Here is a 10,562-nt window from a genome sequence, read left to right on the forward strand (position 1 = left end):
CTGGAATGGATCTTTACTGTCTTCCCTTCAATGAAGATACAGGTCTGTAGCATAAGTTTTCATATCTGCTACAGAGGTTCTTAACCCTGGCTGCCCATCAGCTATCAGAGAATAATTTGGAGTACTGTGATTTTTTTTTTTTTTAATTCAAGTTAGTTAACATACAGTGTATTACTAGTTTCAGGGTGAGAATAATTTAAATTTTTTTAAAGATTTTATTTATTTATTTCACAGAGAGAGAGCACAAGTAGGCAGAGTGGCGGGCAGAGGGAGAGGGAGAAGCAGGCTCTCTGCTGAGCAGGGAGCCTGACGCGGGGCTTGATCCCAGGACCCTGGGATCATGACCCGAGCTGAAGGCAGATGCTTAACTGACTGAGCCACGCAGGTGCCCCTCAGGGTGAGAATAATTTTGAGTTTTGCCTTAAATCTATTGACTGAGGGGGTGCCTGGGTGGCTCAGTCAGTTAAGCATCCAAGTCTTGGTTTTGGTTTAGATCCTGATGTCATGGCTCGTGAGACTGAGCCTCTTGGTCAGGGGTATTTTGCTTGGATAGTCTCTCCCTCTGCCCCTTGCTCTACTCGCGCTGTCTCTCAAATAGATAAATCTTTTTAAAAATTAAAAAAAAAAAAATTATTGAATGATGCTCTTAAGGATGGGGCCCTACAAATCAGTTTTTTTGTTTGTTTGTTTTGTTTTTTTGTTTGTTTTTTTCTTTTAAAGTAGGGTCCATGCCCAGTGTGGAGCCCAATGTGGGGCTTGAACTCAACGACCCTGAGATCAAGACCTGAGCTGAGATCAAGAGTTGGATGTTTAACTGACTGAGCCACTTAGGCCCCCCCCAAATCAGTTTTTTTAAGAAAACATGTGGGTGATTATGATACACAGAATTGTTGGCCCCTAATTTATTATATGCCATGCATGGTACTACACATCAGGTTCTCAATGATCTGCTGAGGAAAGGAAAAAGGTGTCCAAGAGAACTAATTAATAAGGATCGATGTTATAAAATGCCAGAGGGATATAAACCTAGAAATAAGTGGGAAGGGTAGGAGGGATCAAAGATGACTTAACAGGAAAAGTGACATTTCAGCTACCTCTTGGGCCTGGAGCATGAAAAGTATGAGCAGAAAAAAACGAAAGAATGGATTTACCAAGTGGAGGTGGGTAGAAGAGCCAGGAAAGGCATGTGTGCTTAGGTACAGAGTCATAAAGTTCCGTAGCATGTTTGGGAATCACAGGTTTCCCAGTGGGGTTAGATTGGTTTTCTAGAAAATTGTTTATTGAGGAAATAACTCTGTTCTGGGTGCTGAACCTACGAAGATGAATAAGACTGTCTCTGCTGTTCGTGATCCACAAGATCGAATGGAGCAGACGGACACGTAAATAGGTCATTATAATATTGTAAAAAGGACCACAATAGAGACATGGATCAAGCAGTGGGGGAACAAAGGAAGGAGTGATGGTGCCACTGGGAAAATGAGCTAGGTCTGGGCTGTGCCTCAGGATAAGTAGGAGGTGCCCAGTTGGTAAATAATATCAGCTAACACTGAGCATTTATTGTGTGCCTGCTTTTCCAGTGTCCTGGATTTGGGGGCCATTCTAATGTTATATTCCAGTTATTCTCCGTTTTCATTTATTCATCAGCTCCTCCTTTTTGAGGAGAAGGGAGATGTGGGCACAGGGGCATTGTGAGGGGAAGAGAAACAGATGTTGACAAACTAGAAATGAGAGACACAGAAGTGTTAGAGGGGGAAACACAAAGAGAAGCCAAGAAATTAAGGAGAAAACTCACTGACCCTCTTTCTCCCCACTCTTAACCATGGAGAACACATCCCCCTTCTTGGCATTTCTAAGCCATATGCAGAGCGCCTTGCTGTTGTTCTGTTATTGTTATTTCTCAAAAATTTACTAACTTTTTTTTTTAAGATTTTATTTATTCATTTGACAGAGAGATAGCAAGAGAGGGAACACAAGCAGGGGGAGTGGGAGAGGGAGAAGCAGGCTCCCCGCCAAGCAGGGAGCCTGGGACCCTGGGATCATGACCTGAGCTGAAGGCAGACACTTAACGACTGAGCCACCCAGGCGCCCCCCAAATTTACTAACTTTTTAAAAGCTAAAAGTAATATATATACTTGGGGAGAAGATTGTAATTTTTTAGTTTTAATTATTTAAGTAATGTCTATACCCAATATAGGGCTTGAATTCACAACCCCAAGATGAAGAGTCCAGGACTCTTCCTTCCAAGCCAGCTAGGCTCAGATTACTTAAAAATAAATAAATAAAAAATCTTTTAAAAAATTTAATTTTTTTTAAGTGAGCTCTATGCCCAGTGTGGGCTGAACTCACAACACAGAGATCAAGAATTGGATGCTCTACCAAGACAACCGGTCAGGTGCCCCAGATTGCAACATTTTTTTAATAAAGATTGATTGATTTATTTTAGAGAGGGGAGGGGCAGAGGAAGTGAATCTTTTCTTTTTTTAAAGATTTTATTTATTTGACACAGAGAGAGAGAGATAGCGAGAGCAGGAACACAAGCAGGGGGAGTTGGGGAGGGAGAAGCAGGCTTCCGGCCAAGCAGGGAGCCCGATGTGGGGCTCGATCCCAGGACCCTGGGATCATGACCTGAGCTGAAGGCAGAGGCTTAACGACTGAGCCACCCAGGCGCCTGGAAGTGAATCTTTTAAGCAGACTCCCCACTGAGCGTGGAGCCTGACATAGGACTGACCCTGAGATCACCACCTGAGCTGAAATCAAGAATAGGATACTCAACTGACTGAGCCACCCAGGTGCCCCCAGATTGTAACATTTTTTTAATTTTTTATTTATTTTTTAAAGGTTTTATTTATTTGACAGAGAGAGAGCGAGAGAGGGAACACAAGCAGGGACGGTGGGAGAGGGAGAAGCAGGCTTCTGGCGGAGCAGGGAGCCTGACACGGGGCTCAATCCCAGGACCCTGGGATCATGACCCGAGCCGAAGGCAGACGCCTAATGACTGAGCCACCCAGGCGCCCTGTAACATTTTTTTTAAAGGTTTTATTTGAGAGAGAGGTAGAGCACAAACGGGGGGAGGGGGGAGGGGGGCAGAGGGAGAAGCAGACTCCCCACTGAGCAGGGAGCCCGATGTGGGGCTAGATCCCAGGACCCCGAGATCATGACCTGAGCCAAAGGCAGATGCTTAACTGACTGAGCCACCCAGGCGCCCCAGATGGTAACATTTTTTTTTTTAAAGATTTTATTTATTTGAGACAGAATGAGAGAGAGAGAGCGAGCACATGAGAGTGGGGAGGGTCAGAGGGAGAAGCAGACTCCCTGCTGAGCAGGGAGCCTGATGCGGGACTCGATCCAGGGACTCCAGGATCATGACCTGAGCCGAAGGCAGTTGCTTAACCAACTGAGCCACCCAGGCGCCCAGATGGTAACATTTTTAATAGGATATTTAGCGAAAAGATTCTCCTCTCCTCAGATTACCAGCTTCCTCCCCAAAGCCAACCACAACTACCAGACATTTTTATAAACTTCCAGAGCTATTCTTTGCATAGTCAAGCCCCCCCTTATTTATATCCTACATTATTACTATTGTCCCCATTCCCCACTTTATATGGGAGCATGCTATAGGCCCTCTTTTGGACCTAACATTATCTCATTTAACCATCTATTTTGAAGTTGACTTCATCTGTGCGTGTGTGCGCGCGCATGGGTGTGTGACCAAGTGTCCTAGTGCATATAACCTTGTTTTAATTTATTCAATCTTTTATTGCTGGAATTTTAGATGGTTTCCAGTTTTGCTATACACTTAACTACTGCAGTGAACATTTTGGACATTTATCTTAACTAGAGGTTGAAAATTGGATGCCCATAGCTGTATCTGGCTGAGTATTTTTTTTTTTAATTTTTTTGGAGGGCCCACTCACTGTGTTAAATATTAGACATTTTCTTTTTTTCTTTTAAAGATTTATTTATTGGGCACCTGGGTGGCTCAGATGGTTAAGCATCTGTCTTCGGCTCGGGTCATGATCCTGGGGTCCTGGGATTGAGTCCCACATCGGGCTCCCTGCTCAGCGGGGAGCCTGCTTCTCCCTCTGCTTCTCTCTCTCCCTCTCTGTCTCTCATGAATAAACAAAATCTTTAAAAAAATAAAGATTTATTTATTTTTAGAGAGAGAACACAAGCAGGAGAGGCAGAGGGAGAAGGAGAGTGGACTGCATTCAGCAGGAAGCCTGATGTGGGGCTTCATCTCAGAACCCTGAGATTATGACCTGAGCTAAAACCAAGAGTTGGATGCTTAGCCGACTGCGCCACCCAGGTGCTCCAATATCAGACATTTTCAATAAAGATTTAGATTTTCAGCTGGAAACTGTAGCGTGGGTTCACAATCCTGAAGGCAGAAATTCTGGCCCTGAGTAGTCGTCATTCCCTATAGATGGGTCCTGTACTCCCTAGTCTTATCATCCTTTCAACTTCCTGGTGCCTTCTTTCTTCCTGTCTCCTGAGAGCATTGGGTTTGTGCCCTATTTTGTGCAACAATATAAAGCACTAAAGATGGTTCTCAAATGTGTTTGTCTTATGCCTTCACCACCTTGTGTCCACGAGGGGAGTCTGGGATTCTGCCATTCTCTTCTTCCTTTTTTTTTTTTTTAAAGATTTTATTTATTTATTTGAGAGAGAGAGAATGAGAGATAGAGAGCACGAGAGGGAAGAGGGTCAGAGGGAGAAGCTGACCCCCTGCTGAGCAGGGAGCCCGACGTGGGGCTCGATCCTGGGACTCCAGGATCATGACCTGAGCCGAAGGCAGTCGCTCAACCAACTGAGCCACCCAGGCGCCCGTCTGCCATTCTCTTCTTACTATAAACAAAGTACAGCAAGGTTTCCACACAATTGAGAATGGGAAAGGATAGGAAACGTGTGAGATCTAAAATACAAATGGACACTTTAGCTTTGGGGATTGCCAGTCATGGGATGAGTCTTTAGTTTGCTGCCTTTTTGGAATTGTCTCTCTATGTCAGGTTGCTTTATGGCTCTAGGCAAACTCACTCTCTTCTTTCCCCTTCTGAGAGGAATTTATTGATTCATAAAATAATCAGGTATTGCTGTTAAGTGCATCTCATCTTTCTCTTTCAAAGCTGACTGCAACTGTTGCCCAGCCCTAAGAGAAGCCATGCTATTGTTAGTAAAGGATGATGTTATTTTATCAAAAAATTTTTAAAGATTTTATTTACTTTTTAGAGAGAGAGAGCACAAGCAGGAGGAGTGACAGAGGGAGAGGGAGAGGGAGAAGCAGACTCCCTGCTGAGCAAGGAGCCTGATGTGTGGCTTGATCCCAGGACCCTGGGATCATGACCTGAGCCAAAGGCAGACGCTTAACTGACTGAGCCACCCGGGTGCCCATATTTTATCAACTTTTATTTGATCGTTCTTTTGCCTTCCACATTAGAGGTGACTTCTTGGATAGCTACTCACTTCCACCTGAGCTCTCAGGGTCTTTGGAGTATAAATGACCCAAGTATAAAATCTTTTTTTTTTTTAAGATTTTTATTTATTTGAGAGAGGGAGGGAGAGAGAGAGAGCATGAGTGGGGGAGGAGATGGAGCCAGAGGGAGAGGGACAACATATTCCCCAGTGGAGTAGGGAGCCTGACTCTGGGCTCCATCCCAGGACCCCAGGATCATAACCTGAGCCAAAGGCAGACGTTTAACCGACTGAGCCACCCAGGTACCCCCCAAGAGCAAAATCTTTTTTTCTTTTTTTTAAGATTCTATTTATTTATTTGATGGAGAGAGACACAGCGAGAGAGGGAACACAAGCAGGGGGAGTAGGAGAGGGAGAAGCAGGCTTCCCATGGAGCAGGGAGCCCGACATGTGGCTTGATTCCAGGACCCTGGGACCATGACCTGAGCCGAAGGCAGATGCTTAACGACTGAGCCACCCAGGCGCCCCGCACCCCCAAGTGCAAAATCTTGAGGTTAATCTGATCTTCTGCACAGGCCTCACAGTAAGCCCGCTCCTTAGTTTGATTTGAAATGTTAGTGTCCTGGGGCACCTGGTCAGCTCAGTCAGAAGAGCATGCAGCTCTTGATCTCAGGGTTGTGAGTTTGAGCCTCGTGTTGGGTGTAGAGATTACTTAAATCAATAAAACTTAAAACATTTTTTTTGAGGGTGCGTTGGTGGCTCAGTTGGTTAAGCATCTGCCTTTGGTCTAGGTCATGATCCCAGGGTCCTGGGATGGGGCCCCATGTTGGGCTCTCTGCTTATCAGGGAGCCTGCTTCTCCCTCTCCCTCTCCATGCTGCTCTGCCTGCTTGTGCTCTCTCTGTGTCAAATAAATAAATATAATCTTAAAAAATTTATTTTTCTGAAATGTTAGAGTCCCAACATTTTCTTTCTTTTTTTTTCCCCCCCAACATTTTCTTAATTTCCTTTCCTCTCTTAAAGTATTTGGTCCGCTCCTTGCCTTTGCCAATGACAGACTTCTTTTTATTTCTATCTCAAATTGTTTCTAATACACACACCCCCACACCAGGGAACTGGAATCCCCAAGCTGTATTTTTCACTTCCGGAAGCTGTTCCTCTTCAGATGACTCCAATGAATTGGGGTTACCCAATAAAACTTACTAATATCAAGGCCAGAACTGACACCTAAAGGACTTGAACAAAGTTCAATAAATCACCCTGTATTTGCTTTCTCTTAATTTCCTTCTCCTTATTTTGTCTTATTCCCTGCCAGAGCTCTTCTTGGTTTTTTGTTGTTTTGTTTAGTTTTTTACAAAAAGTTTCATTTATTTTTTAAAAGATTTTATTTATTTGACAGAGAGAGACACAGTGCGAGAGGGAACACAGCAGGGGCAGAGGGGGAGAAGCAGGCTTCCCGCTGAGCAGGCTGCCCGATGCGGGCCTGGATCCCAGGACGCTGGGATCATGACCTGAGCTGAAGGCAGATGCTTAACTGACTGAGCCACCCAGGCACCCCTTAAATAAATAAAATCTTAAAAAAAAGTTAAAGAGACTGGGGTAGTTGTCTTTTTTTTTTTTAAGATTTATTTTTTTGAGGGGCGCCTGGGTGGCTCAGCTGGTTAAGCGACTGCCTTCGGCTCAGGTCATGATCCTGGAGTCCCAGGATCGAGTCCCGCATCGGGCTCCTTGCTCAGGGGGAGCCTGCTTCTCCCTCTGACTCCCCCCTCCATGTGCTCACTCTCTCTCTCTCATTCTCTCTCTCAAATAAATAAATAAAATCTTTAAAAAAAAAGATTTATTTATTTGAGAGGCAGGGAGGGGCAGAGGGAGAGAGAGAATCTCAAGCGGACTCCCTGCTGAGTGCAGAGCCCGACCTGGGCTCTATCTCACGACCCTGAAATGATGATCTGAGCCAAAATCCAGTTGGCTGCTTAACCAACTGAGCCACCCAGGTGTCCCCTCGAGTAATTGTTTTGCAGACTATCCCCATTCTGTGTTTGTTGATTATCTCCCTGCAGTGTGTTGTATTTAACTTATTCCTTTATCCCTCATAAATTTCCTGTACACTGCAAATTAGGTCTAAAGGTTGATAAGATTAAGATTAAACACTTTTGACAAGAATACTTAATAGACAATGCTATGTATTTATTTTATTTAATCAGGGACCACATAATGTCAAACTTGTCCTGCTATTAGTGTTGCAACGTTTGATCACTTGGGTACGGTGGTGATTATCAGATCTCTCCATTTTAGAATCCTTTCTTTTTTCTGTGCAATTTGCCAGTCATGTGTGTGGTGATATTTGGCCCTATGATAATATCCTCTCCCCCTATCAACCTTTCACTTAAAGTTTGATGACTGATGCCACCGGCCTGAATGAATTATTTCATTTTGGGTTGCAGAATGGATGGTGATTTTCTAACTCTTTCATTCTTTTTACATTTATTAGATGGAAATCTTTTAAAAAAGAGTTTTCCCTTACCAACAACGGATGAACTGCAGTTCTTCCTAAGAGGGAGTAAATGCTTAATTCTTTCCTTTTGATCACTAATTTTCAGAGTAAGGAGTTGATGTAAAAGTCGCCTTCAATGTGGCAAATTAGGTTTTTTCTCTTTCTTTCTTTCTTTCTTTCTTTCTTTCTTTCTTTCTTTCTTTCTTCTTTCTTCCTTTTTTTTCTTCCCTTTTCTTTCTTTCTTTCTTTCTTTCTTTCTTTCTTTCTTTCTTTCTTTCTTCCTTCCTTCCTTCCTTCCTTCCTTCCTTTCTTTCATTTTTTTATGAGTATTACTATAGACTACTGGGTTTTTCCCGTTTCTTTTCTTCTCACCCATCCCTTTTCCCTCTTGTCTCCTTTATCCATGGCGACTGCCAACTCTCTCCGCACTCACGCCTGATCTTTCCAATCCGCCCGCTAGGGGCCACTAGCTTCCTCCCTGTCCTCACGCTGCCGCTCTATCATAAGACTTGGCCATTCGCTACCAGGTGTCGTCTCACTGGTGCCGACGCTGTCCATGGAGCCGCTCTAGGCTGTTGGGAGGCCGTCCGCATTGCGTGGGGAAGGTTCGGGCGACGCAGTCGCCTCGCCGGCCCCCGGGGCGGTTAGCGCTTCCGGGGTCGGAGGGTGCGCGGGGTTGAAAGCGGGCCGCTCCGCCCCGTCCCCCTCCCAGACCAGCAGAGGCAGCAGCCGGAGCAGCCGCAGCCTGCGCCCTCTCCCGCCCGCCCGCCCTCCGCCCGCCCGCCCGCCCTCCGCCGCCCTCCACCCGCCCCGGGGTCTCTTTCCCCCTTCCTCCTCCTCCTCCTCCACCCCCCCCTTCCTCCTCCGCCCGCCCGCGGGGCCCCCCTCGCCTTCCCGCCCGCCCCTATTGTTCCGCCCCCGGCCTCCCGCCCTTCCCCTTCCCGCCCGCTCCCCTTTTCCCCTCAGTCGCCTCGCGCCTGCAGGTAAGCTTCAAAATTCTCCCTCCGCCCCCAGCTATAGCTCTGTTTCCACTCTTGCCATCTTTCTCAGCGGTCTCCGGTTCTCGTCACGAGCCCCGGCCTCGCGTAGTACCGCGTGAGCGCCTACCCCCTCACTCTGGCTCGCCGGCCATTCACGCGAGGCCCTGGCTCAGGCGCGGCCTACTAGGCCTCGCGCAAGGCCTACCCCCCTCCCCCCGCCTTTTCCCGGTGGCGGCTGCGCAGGAGTCAAGGAGGGCGCGCGCGCGGTAGGGGGGGCGGCGGTGGATTTGTTGGTTGAAGGGGGTGGGGGGAGGCGATGGCCGGCTTGCTGGCCGGGCGGGTGAGCGCGGCTCCCCGCGGGGGTCAGGCGCTGGCGCAGGCACACGAGGAGGCGCTACTAGTCCGGCCCCTCCCCCTGGATCGCAGCGCCCCCCCCCGACCGAACCGTTTATTTTTTTTCCCTTCTCTCTTTTCTGGTGGAGGGATGGGGGGGGCATTTTTTAATTGGAAAATGTTTGGATGACCGAGGGGAGGGGGGCTGCGGAGTTAAAGAAAGGGTAAACGGGCTCCCAGTTACCGAGTTATTCAGGACGTTCTCTCGGGGTAACGAATTTTGAAATTACAAAATGCCTGCCGATATAGACCCAGGCCGAGCTATTTATAGGAGAAGGGGTAATGGACTGTAGGATTAACAGCTGGATTCCTGGGATTGGGTACACTTATATTGACCTACTCAGGAGAACATGACAGGGATTTCTTGGATGTTTGGAGTTAGAAATGCAGCTTTGTGCCTTAATCACGAAATGGCCTTCTAAAAGATTTTCAGTGTTCTTGCCCTTTCGTACTTGCGTTGTTGTGGTGTTTGTAAAGTGTTTCCTGTTACATTTGAGTGGAGATAAGGAGCTAAACTGCCAATATTTTACCATATCTTATTTTAAAAAACAAAGTCATTCTTACAGACGTAACTCTGTCTCCCCCTTTCCACTCAGTCCCCCTCCCCCCCAGCACTGTTGTTTTTCCATGAGTGAAAAGTGTTGAATTTTGGGATTTTGCCAGCAGTTAATTCTGTTTTGAAGATGGGGGAATGAGGTGCCTTGGGGATGCACAGCCCATCTTTTAAATCATGCTCTGGAGGTAACCATGGGGCAGCTTGCCATAAACAGAATGATCTGGCAGCAACTTAAAAACACTTTTTAAGTGTTTAGGGATGGGCTTTGTGTTAGAGCAAAGTTAAAACGGTGGCTGGTTTGTGAAGGGGGAAAACTAGTTGTAGGAGAGTTCATTGATGTTGTTTTGAAGGGATGGTTGCTAAAAATGTCACTGGAGAAATTTATCAACTTTGGAGAACCTTTTTAAAGCTAATGCTGTTAGGTCCTAAAGGAGGTATGGTAGGAAAAGGTATATCCAAAAAACAAATTATCTTTCTGCATGTAATTTGTTACTTTAAAACAAATATTGGGAACATTGTTTCAGAGGACAGATGGGGAAAGAGCTTTCTCTGTAGGAAAGGTTCATTACTGCTGTTGCTTTAAAACAACTATACAATAAATTTTTAGCAATACTAGTTTTATTTGTATTGTTTTCTTTGGAAGAACATTTAAGATTTAATAGATTTGATTAAAGATGAAGTAGTAACAAAGGTTAATACACAGAAGCAAGGATAATTTTCAAATCCGAGTG

The sequence above is a fragment of the Eumetopias jubatus genome, unplaced genomic scaffold, assembly GCF_037043125.1.
Source record: "Eumetopias jubatus isolate StellerSeaLion01/CBP00866 unplaced genomic scaffold, mEumJub1_p1.0 scaffold_8, whole genome shotgun sequence".
Taxonomy (NCBI): domain Eukaryota; kingdom Metazoa; phylum Chordata; class Mammalia; order Carnivora; family Otariidae; genus Eumetopias; species Eumetopias jubatus.